Source organism: Asparagus officinalis, chromosome 8, assembly GCF_001876935.1.
Source record: "Asparagus officinalis chromosome 8, Aspof.V1, whole genome shotgun sequence".
NCBI classification, from domain to species: Eukaryota; Viridiplantae; Streptophyta; class Magnoliopsida; order Asparagales; family Asparagaceae; genus Asparagus; species Asparagus officinalis.
Window position 1 is genome coordinate 99526864 of NC_033801.1, and position 15715 is coordinate 99542578.

The window sequence follows — 15715 nt, forward strand, 5'->3', positions numbered from 1 at the left end:
TAAATGTTAGTGCATTTGTATAACACACATAGTATAAATTGTTATCATTAAAATAATATCGTGGAAACATGATATTCAACAAAAGTTTGTAAGGAAAAGGGTGCTATTTATATCCTTCTTTGAGTCCAAACTTCCAAGAAAATCGCATCTTTTAAGATTTGATTGGACCGGACAAAGAGGCTAAAATCTTAGCCTGAAACTTGATCAAATCTATAGCGGATCTTGTGAATCTTCAATCAAGAGATCTCAGCCGCAAATCATAGCGCAAATCCAAAGATTTGATCTCAACTACCACTACTAGCTAGCGAACATTGCTAATCGACAAACTTAGCTAGCACATTCAAAGTAAGGTGAATCTTGCCGACACCTAGAATCAGCTGAACTTTGTTGATGTCTCAACTTCGCCCTAGTATTAGAGCAAGCGAACTTCGTTCCGAACATAGAATTGGATGAATATGAGCACCGTTGAGCCTTCAACACAAGTATACAGTAAAGGAAGCCATGTTCAATAGTACACCCTTACACCCTTGGTAACCAAGTAGATCGAAGATAATTTTTAACCCAAACATGACAACTCAGGCTACATTTAACAGTACATTTCTAGCTAATCACCCAAAATATTTCAATCCCTGCTACAAGTCAAATGCAGAATCTTGAAAACTTTAGGGGACTCTTGTAGACAGGTAAAATATACCTTATCTAAGCCGATGTTCAGCTTGGATCCAAAAAGTGGACGTCCATAGACTAAACATTTCAAACAGGCCTAAATTTGAGCTCATAACAAGCTATAGCAAGGTTCATTTAACTAAACAAGCAAATCTATCACGCCCCGCTTTCCAAAATACCAGGGGAATCGGAACGTGAACAAGCCCGTGACGTATTAAATTGAGAAGAAATGTACACTGTCATTTTTTTCTTTTTTTTCTTCTCAATCCAATACGCTAAGCGTCAAATACATAAATCTTAATCACAGGTCTCCGATCACAATAGCAAGAATATAAAGACAATCTAGAATAAGAAATAAACATATCATCCATGGTAAATCATCCCAGACAAAAATATGGGTCAAACATACCCTTATTACAAAAACGGTCTAACTAGGAATAAAATGCATAGTCCATAATAAAAGAAGTACTGATAAAATAACTAAATCCATCATCAACAAAAAGAAAGTACGGTAAAAGAGTTTTGATATCCAACTACTACTACGGAAGAAAATCACTACGCTTCAGCTGGATCTTCTACTCCTTCTGCAAGGCATCCCTGCAAGGAATCCTCTGGCTCCTGTATGATTCCATACTGAGGCTGTTCGTCTCCTAAATCTGACGTACACCAGAGAAAGCAGGTGTACGCTAGCGTGCATGGCACATGGCAAGATCCCACAAGGGAGAAAAGAAAACGGTCGAACGACCAAGGCGAAATAGTAATAATAATAGACAAAAAACTAGATGACATCCACAAATATTATATAATAATCAAGAAACCAAAAATCAATCGGGTGGTGAGGTCATGCAGCTAAAAATCAGAATCATCATCTAAGTAACAAGGTCATACACTAGATGGAATTAATACTTAAAAAATCTACAACTCGAGACGTAGTACGTCGAGCGAAATAGTCCAAACAAGGAAATCCTCATGTATATACCATATATCTTGAATTGTAAATAATTAAATATTAATCCCGATCTATGTATTAAAGAAATACAACTGATCTACATCTCACAAGAATCCATAAATCCTAACCAAAGTGATGACACCGATTCACCTTGACCCAACAAACCAACCCCAGTGGCGACACCGATCCACTAGTAACAAGTCATGTAACTAGCCATCCTATAACAGATCACTGGTTCACATCTCACACAGAGTCAATGCTCATATTATTGGATAACTGACTGTTCGCATATTCCCTACGTGCATCCAATCAAATAAATTCATGAACCAAAGTAGCGACACCGATCTACTTTGACCCAACTAACCAGTCCTAGTGGCGACACCGATCCACTGTGACTCAACAAACTAACCCCAGTGGCGACACCGATCCACTGGTGCGAGCCTGGAAGATATATCAACAGCCTTATCTGATTACATGAGCCATGACTTGCCCATCCCAACTCTTCTCGCTTCTCTAAGTCAACAATACACAGGTATCTAGGTCTTGTACACGACACGCTAGGCAACTAAGGACATGAACCACTAATGGTTCTTAACAAAACAATAAATAATAAATAAATACAACTAATTTTATGCAAATCATATGATGAACATGACTATATTGTAAAACCCCGATAATTTATGAATAATATAATTAATGTGTGATAAATTATGATATGTAGATATTTAGTATGATAAATATCATTTAATGGTATATGAGTATAATACCATGTGTTTTGAGTATGAACGAGTTCATACATGAGAGAGAAAAGAGTTGAAACATGCACAAATGGCCAAACATATGGAAGCTAAAAATGTCCGGTCCGGTCGATCGCCGCAGTCGATCGCAGCCCGGTCGACCGCCACGGTTGACCGCGATACCTGCAGTTTGTTTTTCTCCTGTTTTGAATTGGTTTCGGATTTCTAAACCCATATCCGTTTCCCCTGATATATATATGAGTTTTCACATTTTTCTTAGTTTTCCTAAGAACCCTAACAGCCACCAAAACCCCCCAAACCCTAGTTTGATTTCTTAGAGAAGATTGAAGGCTTTTAAGTAGATTTTCGGGTGATTTTTGGCTTTTGGAGTGGAGTTCTCCTTCGACGTTGCTTCTAACACGTTTTCCTACAACCCCAGGCAAGTATCATCTCTGTTAATCCCCCTCCTAGTTTTCAAAATGTTTTTAAAGAGTTTTTAAACATGTTTTGTAGAGCCTAAATGACTAGTTTATGAATAAAGTCAATCTCTTTTGTATTATATGTATAAAGATTAAGTCTTTTCATGCTAAAAGGTTAAGAACGTTTTTACAGATGTAATTTAGATCTGATGATAATTTTAAAACATGGTTAATCTAAAGAAAGGATTTTGATTTGTTGTTTTGAGCTTTTGTGCATGTTTTTAGGGTTTTGAATACAAATCTAATGCATAAAATCATGTTTATAGTTGTTAAGTTGTTTCCAGATGTCCATATCTGCTGTGATATGTTTGCATACAAGTTTCATGAAGATTTAATCATGTTTGAATCACAAAAACACGGTGTGAACACGACAAACACAAAAAAATTGAGAATATAGAATCAGGGTTCACGGTCGACCGCGTGCAGGACAGAGACCTGGGTAGTCTCTGGAGCCCGTCGCGGTCGACCGTCACGGTCGACCGCTAATTTGTTTTTGGCTGTGCATGTTTATAAGGGTTGGAATTGGATGTCGAATGGATTTCTCGACCTTATGATGATAGACTATGATATTAGTGATTGTTAAACATCTGGGATGATGGTGAACTTCAGATGTGGTCACACACACCGAGATTTGTGCATGTATGTTAGGTTGTGTTAGATTGACACATTTTCGACATGAGTTAATTTGATAAACACATATGAATAATGTTGTTCTATACGTATCCGAAAATAGGGAGATAAAACCTATTTGCCGTAGAACGATTCAGTAAGAGTATTACAAAAGTATCATTATTACACGTATCCAGAATAGGAAGATAATAAAACCTATTGCTGTAGAGCGATTGAGTAAGAGCATTACAAGAGTATCGCTATAGCACAAGATGATGCACACATAGATAATTGATCAGTTATAAGCTTTACTTTCATGATAGATTGCCCGCGAGTAGGGTATTTCCTTTGGGATTTTGATACACTCGTTATGAACGTCAGATATTTTTGTTTTAGCAATTGATGATATCCTCTTATGTTAGAGCAGATCACTCGGATGTAGTTCGAGATGAGATGATTATTCTTTATGTTGGAGGTTGGAGTAGTTATCATTGATTATTTTTTTCATTCATAGAGAGTTATATGAATGATTTGATATATGTATGTACTGACTCTATTTTCTATATACTCCTACCCTTTTCCCTGGGGAGAGGTAGTGATGATCTCGCTAGCGCTTTGACGCTCGTTGTTTTCCCCCCTTTTCAGACAGCGAGTCCGGTGCATGGAGAGTCGCAAGTTGATGGGACATCTTAGTTGTCCGTTTAGCTATTTATTATATTTTGTAGTTATTGCAGAACTCCACATGTAGTTGATTATTTTCAGACTCTAGATTGGTATTTTATTTCATAGAGTTGAGAGCTATTGTAAGACTTTGTTTATTTGACTCATTGTATTTGAAATTTAGTTCAGACTCAGAGATATATCTATTTCATTCCAGTTGGGCTCATTATTAATATTTCTTGTGCTTCTTCTGTGTATATTCAGTGTTGTTCTATTTCTAGTTTTGCCTGTCTGTACCTTCATCTATTTATTGTTTTCACTAGAGAGATAATGATTGTGATGGTGAAACATGTCGTAGCATGCTGTTTGGTGCTTGGCAGGTTTGATAATCCGGGTTTTACCTAGAACTGCAGCCTTGTGTGAACCATGGGGCGTCACATATATAAGCTAGCGATGAAATCAGGTGTGCATATATAACATGAGTGAGTATAAATAAGAGTGTCAACATGTCGATGTCAATGTACATGAAATGTCGTGTTCTTCAACTATCAATCACACTGTCATAATACAAAGATAATCTTTTTCTAAAATAACTTCTTTAAAAACTTTTATCATTCTAAAATAATTTCCTTCCATGACAAAAATTCTAAAAATATCATAATTAATCTAAAATAATTCTATTACCCAAAATAAATTCTTTAATTTATTATATTTGTCCTGAAAATACTATTCATCACATAAATATTATTCATTCAATATTATTCATCAAACCCAAGTAGATAATAACAATTCATAATCTAATCTATGTAACTAATTAACGACAGATATAAATAGGAAATGACGAGTCAAGAGGAGCGGGATCATGCCTCGATGCATCGAACAAGTCGACGTCGGCGGCGCGAGGCTACGGGTGAGGCGACAGTGACAAGCGGCTGCGCGGAGGTTGATGGCGGTGTAGGGGCTGTCGAACGAGTCGTCGACGAGCGGAGGAGGAGCACGACTGTGGCGTGGGGTCAGCGGCGTCGCGGGGTGGCTGTTGAGCCAGCAGCGCAAGGCGATGACGACGACGAGTCTGAGGTGCAGGCGCAGCGGGGGCTGCTGGAGGAGCGGGGGTGGCCGGAGGCGGTGAATAGGGGGCCGACGGTGGGATCTCAACGCGGATAGTGGCTGGGCGAGCTCGGTGAGGGCGGTTGAATCTGTGGGGCTTGTCGGGTGTTGAGGGAGGAGCGGCAGAGGGCTGGTCGGAGATCTGGGATCGGAAGAGGAGGGCGGCTGTCAAGAGGGCATTAGCGGGGGCGGTTGGAAGAAGGAAGCGGCGGTGGCAGTCGCGGCGGGGCGGAGGTGAAGCTCGGGGACTGGTGGTCGCGGGCGGATCTTCAAGTTTGCGGCAGGAGGAGGAGCTGCAGGGGGTTGCGGGGCTGGTTGAGGTGGCTGGAGGCGGTGAAGGGTGGCTGGAGGTGGACGGTGACGGGCGGGGAGAGTAGTGCGTGGGGTTTTGAACGGGGGAGAGAAGAGAGGAAGAAGAAGAGTAGAAGAAGGAGGGGTAGACGGCTTGGGTGGCGGTGACTGGTCAGGTCGGAGGAGGGGCGGTGTTGGTTGGGGATCTTTGTCGAAGGCGCTGGGGTGCTTGCGGCGTGTGGCGGAGGTGCTTCAAGCTCGGCGGTGATGAACAGAGGAAGAGAGGAGAGAGAGGAGTAATGAGAGAGGCGGCGGGTTTTTTTTGGAAGAAACAGAGTAGAGAGAAAATACATATATATATATACATATTTATATAGAGAAAATTAGGGTTTTGGTATTTAACTAAATAATTAAAATAATTAATTACGGGTACTTAAAAAATTAACTAATTACAGAATAATTATCTAAAAATAAAAACGTACCTATTTTGCTAATACAACAGTTGATACGAAATAGTTAAAATATTCACATATTGTACAATTAAATAAGAATAATTAATAATAAAAATATATTTACTTATATTTAAAATCAAATAATTATAGAATAATTATCTATACAATAAAACGTACCAGTTGTGCTAATACGACAGTTGATACGTAATTGTAAAAATAATACAACAAATTACACAAATAATACGTAATTAATAATACAAGAAATAATATGTAATAGTAACAATAATACAATGTATTATTTAAAATAGTACGTAATAGTATCGATAATACAACAGATTAATTCCAGAAATTTTCACCACACGAAATGAATTTATAAATATTAAAATTATTTAAATAAATATAAAACTTAGACTTTAAATCATAGAAAATTATAGAAATTTGAGAAAAATATAAATACTCTTTTAAAAATCATAATTAAATATTTTAAAATACTAAAAAATTATTTTAACTAGTATCAAAATTCATGGTCCTTACAAATTCTCACCACACGGCTCATCTCAACTTGACCAGACCAAGTCAAGAGTGTTGGATATCTTGTCCTCAGGTTATAATTTTGATGATAACAATTTATTTATTATGTGTATTATATATGCACTAACATATCAATGCAAATAACAACATCTAATATGCTCAAGATATGTAAACTAAGTGTAGGATGACTTCAAGGAAACAAGACAAGCAAAGAGGAAGAAGAGCTTCGTAAATTTGTAATTTTATATTTTCTTTGCTTAGATTTTTTGTAATAATATTGATGATATTTCTATTAAAGATAACATACATGTTTTACCTAAAGCATATGTTGAAGTTAGAGATCATCCTCATGAAAATATTATAGCTAATATTTCAGATAATGTTAGAACTAGAAGTCAGCTAAATTTGTTCTTTTGTGTAGCATTTGTTTCTACTTTTGAACCCAAAAATATAGATGAAGCATGTAAAGATGATTTTTGGTTAATTGCTATGCAAGAAGAACTAAATCAATTTGTTAGAAATAATGTATGGGATCTTATTCCTAGATCGGAAAATCATTCTATAATAGGAACTAAATGGATTTTTAGGAATAAATTAGATGAATCGGGACAAGTAATAAGAATTAAAGCTAGATTAGTTGCACAAAGATATAATCAAGAAGAAGGAATAGATTTTTGATTAAATTTTATGCAACTGTAGCACGTTTAGAATCCATATGAATTTTACTTGCATTTGCTAGTTATATGAATTTTAAACTTTACCAAATGGATGTAAAAAGTGTATTTTTGAATGATTTTATTAAAGAAGAAATTTATGTAGAACAACCTCCAGGTTTTGAACATGAAAGTTATCCAAATCATATTTTTAAACTTAGGAAAGCTTTATATGGTTTAAAACAAGCACCCCGTGCTTGGTATGATAGATAAAAGAGTTTTCTTTTAAATTCTAGATTTAATATTGGAATAGTTGATTCTATACTTTTTATAGATTTAATATTGGAAAAGTTGATTCTATACTTTTTATAAAGAAAATTGATAAAGATATTCTTTTAATTCAAATTTATATTAATGATATTATATTTGGTTCTACTAACGATGATCTTTGCTAAGAATTTTCTAAGTCTATGCAGAATGAATTTGAAATGAGTCTCATGAGTAAACTCAATTTCTTTCATGGTCTTTAAATTAAACAATTGAAGGAAGGAACATTCATCAATCAAAGTAAATACATAAAGGAGTTACTTAAACGCTTTGGGATGGATAATACTGCAAGCAAAACTACTCCAATGAGTACTACTACATCACTTGACAAGGATGAGAATGGTAAGAATGTTGATCAAAAACTATATCGATGTATGATTGGATCACTTCTTTATCTTACTATTAGTCGACCTGATATAATGTTTAGTGTATATTTATGTGCTAGATTTTAATCAAATCCTAAAGAATCACATCTTAAAGCTATAAAAAGAATTTTTAGATATTTAAATCATACATCATATTTTGGTTTATTTTATCCAAAAGGTTACACATTTGATTTAATATCATTTAGTGATGTTGATTTTGCTGGATGCAAATCTGATAGAAAAAGTACTAGTGATACTTGTCACTTCTTGGGACATTCACTAGTATCTTGATTCAGCAAAAAGTAAAATTATGTATCATTATCTGCAACAGAAGCAGAATATATTGCTGCTAGTTTAGCATGTGCACAAGTCTTATGGATGAAACAAATTTTGTACGATTATAACAATAAGTGTCGCACATCACGTATATTGTGTGACAACACTAGTGCTATTAACTTATCTAAAAATCCTATTCAATATTCACGTATAAGACATCATTTTCTACGTGATAATGTTCTTAAGGGTGGCATTATACTAGATTTTATATCAACTGATAAACAAATTGCAGATATCCTAACTAAACCCTTAAAAGAAGAAACTTTTGTTATTTTAAGAAGGAAATTAGGTATTTGTTCTATGTTAGATTTAAATTAATTTTAAGCTCATAACATATGCATACACAACATTAGTAGTCGACTAATTAGCTTAGTAGCCGACTACTCTGACATTCATTAAAAATAAGACACACTGTCATTTACAGAATAGTCGACTAATAGCATTAGTAGTCGCCTAATCTAAGTAAAAATTGAAAACCAGAACTCTGTGAAATACAGAGTAGTCGACTAATTTGCTTAGTAGTCGACTACAAGTAAAAATTGAAAACCAGAACTCTGTGAAATACAGAGTAGTCGACTAATTTGCTTAGTAGTCGACTACATGCACACAGTTTTCACTATATACCCAAGAAATACAGAGTAGTCGACTAATTTGCTTAGTAGTCGACTACATGCACACAGTTTTCACTATATACCCAATTTTATTTCTTATTGGATCTTTATCTACCATACCCAAAACCCAATATCCATTTAACTTAAATTAGATGCATCTCATCCATTCATTTTAGATTGGATCTATCCTAGCCCTTTATTCAAGATTTCTCTAGAATAAATCTTAACCATTCATTTGTTTTATAGATCTAATCTCAAACACTTATTTTCTTTAAAAAACCACATTAAATCTACCCAACCATCCACGTTTCTCTCTCCCCAAAATCGACAGAATCCTTCCCCACTTCAGAACTTCCGAACCCACAACCTAGAGCAGTTGATCTTTCTCATTTTTCTTCAAAATCTCTCTCAAGTTTTAAAATTTCTAAGGTGTTTCAGTTCCTGTAGTTGACTACAACGTCTAATAGTCGACTATTCCTCTCTTAGAGCTGTTTCCAGATTTGGGTAAGATTTTAATCACTTGATCTTTTTCAATTCGTTTGTGATATTATGTCTCGATCAAAGAAATCTAAGCAAAATCCATCAACCATTGATGAGGACTACTCAATATACTTAAAAGATCCAAAATTACTTGAAGAATTTAAGACCAACTCAAATTATGAAATTCTTACGAGTCATTTTGTCAAATTTGAGGATTTTGTTCTTTACAACTTCAGTTCTTACTTTGAAGATGTTGGATTATTGGAGTTATTTTCCTCTGAAAATCATAAACCCTATTATCCGGTTTTTAGTTCAACTATTTCACACTAATATCACTCATGTTGAAACTATTAACAATACCAAAAAGCTATCTACACTTGTTAAGGGTATTGAAATTGATTTAACTCCAAAAATCCTTGGAAAAATTCTCAACATCCCTTACAAAGGTGTCGATCTTCATATCATTAAAATGACAGATCGAAATATTCTAAAAAATCAAATCCTTCTACCAGGGAAAGATTTTCCTCTCAACCAAGCAAATAAATTCTATCCTATTCCTAGGTTTATTGCTCGCATCCTAGCTTACAATATTTTTCCAAAAACTAGGAGTTTTTATTTCATATCACATGATCTTTCTTTGGCATTATATGCTATCATGGCTAAGATTCAAGTCAATTGGGCTCAAGTTATATATGATAATCTTTTAGTTATTCAAAGAAGATTTCTTCCATATGGTGCTTTCCTTACTAAAATTTTTGAAAAATTCCATGCGGATATCGAGTCTGAAAATTTTGTCATTTGTTCCGTTGAGTTCTTTGATTCCAATGTTCTTGTTAGGCTGAAACTTACAAACTTTCAAGTTCCTGAAACTAATCCTCAAGATGAACCACACTCACCTCATGCATCAAACCCTCAAGATATTCCTCAATCCTCACATCAAGCACCTCCTTCCACTAACCAAATACCTCCTCCAATGCAAACAGACCCATCATGTTTCTCGGATGCACAGTACAACACACTTTCTGCGTGCATCCTCAATCTCGAGACTGGTCAACAAACAATCTATGCTCAAAACACTTTCATTTTGAGTAATCAAGAAGAGATAAAGAAGATGGTCAAAGACTTGAATATCAAGTTTGATTCGTATTTTCAAGGACATCCACCTCCTCCAAGCCCTTCATTTTAGAGAAGCATGCATTTCATCTCATTATGTACTAGTTAATGTTTGTGTCAAAAACTATGTCGTAAGTTGCTTTGTTTGTTTAAGACTTATGTATTAATTTGTTTTTGAAAAATTGCATTATGTAATCTCATACTATGTTTGTTTAATATTGGTACTATGTGTGCTTAATGTGTTATGTTTCACGTGTTATGTTTATCTAGAGTATTATATCTTTAAAATACAAATTGTGACGATGGAAGTAATCAAAATATTAATCTTTATCGCAAGTCTTTGCTTATCTATTTGGATGTGTGAAGTTATGGACTATGTTCACAATTTGGATGACTTATTTGAAGTCTTAGCTCATGAAGATGAAATTCTCTATGTTCACAATTTGGATGACTTATTTGAAGTCTTAGCTCATGAAGATGAAATTCTTGCATGTTTAGAATAATATTTAAGATGACTTATTTGAAGTCTTAGCTCATGAAGATGAAATTCTTGCATGTTTAGAATAATATTTAATTCTTGACAAAGGGGGAGATATACTATAAGATACTATGATATGTATGACTCTAATATGCTTTAATACAGGGGGAGTAAGTATATATGTTCATAAGTTTTTAATTTTTTTGTGATATACTTACTAGTGTTTAAATTGTTTGTTATCCTCAAAAAGGGGGAGAATGTTGGATATCTTGTCCCCAAGATATAATTTTAATGATAACAATTTATTTACTATGTATATTATATATGCACTAACATATCAATACAAATAACAATATCCAATATGCTCAAGATATGTGAACTAAGTGTAGGATGAGTTCAAGGCAACAAGACAAGCAAAGAGGAAGAAGTGCTTCGTAAATTTGTAATTTTACATTTTCTTTGTTTAGAACTTTGTACAAGCCTTGATCACTCACAACACATACACGCATATAGTATTTAGAATACACTAACACCTGCTTAGTGTGTGTTAACTATAGAAATCCCCTAAGTTAACAATTAGAGTTTATAGATATATAGTGAGCCTCAAAACATATCATATATCTTATATCTATGTGTTAGTAGTCGACCAATACCCTTAGTAGTCGACTACTCAAGTCTTAATCATAATTCTAGAAACTGTGAAATTACAGATTAGTCGACTATGATACTTAATAGTCGACTACTAAGGCTCAGTTCAAAATTACAGAAACTTTAGTCTTACCAATTAGTCGACCAATGACATTTATAGTCAACTACTAAGCCTGTTTCTGGACTTTACAGAATCTGAATTAACTCATATTAGTCGACTGCAAAGCATTATAATCGACTACAGATACAGTTTTTCCAGCTTTTTAGAATTTGAATATATGACTATTTATAGACGTTTTAATACGCTTATTAGGTTTAAAATTCAAGTTTTTAGGGGCTATAAACAGGTATTGAGTTCAGAATTTGCCAACCATCTTTCATACTTATAAGATTCAAACTTTGAGCAAATTCTCTCTCTTGATTCAAAATTGCATTCCAAAAGTCAAGAGTTGAAAAGTTCTCAAATTGCCTTTGTTCCCATCATTATTAAAGATTGATTAGGTAATTATCAGAGTGTTAAAAAAGGTTCCTAAGCCACCGCTACACTTCACTACACATTCAAGGCTTATAGGAATTTGTGGTTTTATTTCAAAGAAGGTTTCTCTCGGGTGTGAGATAAGATCTCTTGGTGTAGAGATTTATTGCAATTTGTATGGTCTTACAAAGTGGCCAGGTTTGGTTTTTGATTTTGTAATTGGTTCAAAATCATAGTGAAAATCTCAAGTGGGATTTGCTTGGGGACTGGATGTACACCCGGGGTGGTGGAACTAGTATAAATCTCGTGTTTGTGATTGCAAATTTTTCGTGATGTGTTGTTATTGTTCTTGCAATTTATAATTCACTTTGCAAAATTTTTTAAATAACACTATTCACTCCCCCCCCCCCCCCCCCCCCACCCCTCCCTCTCATCCCTCCCCCCCCCCCCCCCCCTCTAGTGTTTAGTGTGAGCTTCCACAGATCCTACAAAGAGTAGGTCGACTCTTAATTTGGACTTCAAGATCGAGTTTAAAAGCTTCATTGAGTCAGCCAACTCATGAGTTAAATTATATGCTAAATTTAAACTCATAAGTGAAGGTTGCCAAATGATCAATTTTTCTATCGAAGTTCACCAACCAATTTATCAGTGAACTACATCTGTAGCTACCCATGTGGGCCATGTCACCTATGAATCAAAAGCAATGACCCACCCACATCCAAGTGAGCCTCTTCCAAATGCTTTCAGCGAGCTTCGCTAACTAATTAATTAGCAAATCTGATCAAGTGTTTGATGGCTATTTTCAAGGGGATAACTGCCTCTCTTACTTTAATAGCCACATAATTCATAATTAAATTCTATTAATTCTCTCTTAGCCTATAAAAGGAGAAGAAGATTGTTCATTCGAGGGGGTGATCACTAAAAATACACACCTAGATCTCTTCTGTTTAGGTTCTAAAAGAAGATTGAGATATCTTCTAGGTAACCAAGTTAGAAAATCATCAATTACTAAATGACCAATCATCTTAGCCAGACCGTCAATGGAGTATAAGATCAATGCTTCATTGGCACATAGAAAAGAACCCCATATAATATAAAAGTTTCTTATTTCTCTTTTATTGTAAACTAAGTTAATTGCAATACAAAAGACCTGAAATAGCTACGATTGCCAATAAACGTTAAAGCTATTCTATGAACTCTAATTCTCTGAACGAGTCTATAAGATGACAAGCTAGATTAGGACATATAGGGCTTGAACAGATGGCCTACCTAACTCGAGACAAACTACTCGGTTCGCTCTCTAAGGTCATCTTGCCCACTTGTGAGCATTGCCTTGTAGACAAAGCTATAAGAAAACTATTTGAAACAACTAAACCTGTGTTTGCATGATTGCAACTGATCCACTTTGATATTTGTGGACTAGTAAGTGTGAAGGCTTAGACTGGAATCTCTCACTTTATTACCTTCATATATGATTACCCATGATATGGTCATGTCAACCTGTTCTCCCACAAGTCTAGGCACTGGGTTTCTTGCAGCATTACTTGAATGATGTTCAAAATCAATTTGACAAGTATGTAAAAGTGTTATGAACCTATCGTGTGTCTTCCAAGGCAATTGATCCTACACCTTATGAACTCTGGATCAGTGAAAATTCTAACTTTGGCGATTTGCGGCCAATGCGGCTTCACAGCTTATGTATGCAAACACATCTCATCAACATGGAAAGTTGGCTCCAAGGAGGAAGAAGTGTAGATTTATTTTCTATTCAAAATATTTGAAGTTTTGTGTGTTCATTAGAGCACAATAAATTAGAATAACTTTTGAGATCAAGTCACAAAATGCAAAGTTCCTCAAGGAGGATTTTCACTGCAAATAGGAATTGAGCCAAGACTTTCACTTGTTTGAGATGGAGGAAGGCACACCAAGTAGCGTAATTAAGCATGAGGACCAATGTCCTATACTTCTTGGGGTTAGTAGGAGCAACATTCCCGTAATTGATTTTCTACTACCATCACAGGAATCTCAAGAACTTAGATAAAGCAATCACCAACTAATCCCTCGTGGTCATTTTGAGATTGAGGGGGAAGCATGTATGATAGCACTGGAAGATGACATGGATCTACATACTTGCCATGAGGCTCTCTCTAACCCCAATGCGGAGAAATGGATCGACGCCATGAAAGGTGAGATAGAGCCTATGAGGACAAACGAAATCTATAACTTGGTGGACCATTCGGTAGGGCCAAGGCTATCAGAAACAAGTGGGTTTTGAATGTCAAGCGAAAGTCAAATAGTTTTATTGATAAGTTTAAAGTGTGACTCATGGCAAAAGGATATACCTAGTGAGAGAGGGTAGACTATAAAGAAATTTTCTTCCCTGTGGTGAGGTTTGCCTCAATTCACATGATTCTAGCACTCGATCACATGGATTTGGAATTTTTCTAGATGGATGTAAGAACTATATTTCTCCATGGAGAACCAGATGAGGAGATATTTATGAACCAACCTGAGGGATTTGTATCTAAAGATCTTGAGCGCAAAGTCTACAAGCTCAAAAGGCCTATTTATGGGCTAAAACAATCATCTAGGCAGTGATATCTAAGGTTTCATTGGGCCATTCTTCAAGTTCATGACGATGGAAGATGATCATTGTGTATACATAAAGTGATCCTCAAACAACTATTCTAATCTTGATCTCGTATGTTGATGACATACTGATGTCTTCTACTGATAAGGAGATGATAGCATCCAACAAGGGTTGACTATTTCAACTTTTAATATGAAAGATATGGGTGATACAAGTTATGTGCTTGGAGTACATAGAGATCATTCTAAGAAGATTCTCGGACTCTCGAAAGAGACGTACATAAGGAATGTCTCAGACAATTCGATATGCATTACTCAAAACCCATTGACACTCCTGTTCAAAAGAATCATCAACTAAGCTAGAATCTTGTCCAAAATCAGGTAAAGAATGGAATTAGATCACAAATATCCCAATATTTGAATGCTATTGGATGCTTGATGTATGCAATGGTGTGTACTCACCCTAATATCTCCTTTGCTATTAGGTTACTCAGTCCGTTCCGGTCTAATCTTAGAGTCTTGCACTAGACAGCAATGAAGAGGGTGAAGTGATACCTAAAAGGTCCATAAGATTGTGTGTTCTGCTGTGGAAAATCATATATGTGATTTAGATGATATACAGATGTCAATTGGGCAGGTAATTACGATGAGCGCAAGTCAATTTTGACATATGCTTTCTTGCTTGAAGGTGGAACTATCTCCTGGTACATCAAGAAATAGACAATTGTCACATTTTTCATGATGGAGACTGAGTTTGTTGTTGGTTCGGTGGCAACACAAAGGGTGATCTAGTTATGACAGTTCTTATAGGATATATCGTGCCATTTGCATCAAATCCAGTTAGACTGTACTATGATAGCATGGCAACAATAGATCATGCCAAAATGCCAAATACCACAAAAACACATAGATATGAACTTCAAATTTATAGGGAACTATTTGGAGGAAGTGATCTTGGAGTACATTGCTACAGAGCGCATGGTCTCTGTTAACTTATTCAAATTTATATGGTTGACTATTTTGACATTCATTTTTTTCTCTACATTTATCTATGAATGCTATGAAATATTATAGAATGTTATTTTAATAAAAAATAAAGAGCAAAGCAATTGAAGATGTTCAAAAAAGTTAAAAAATTGGCTTATTCACATGAGCAGTC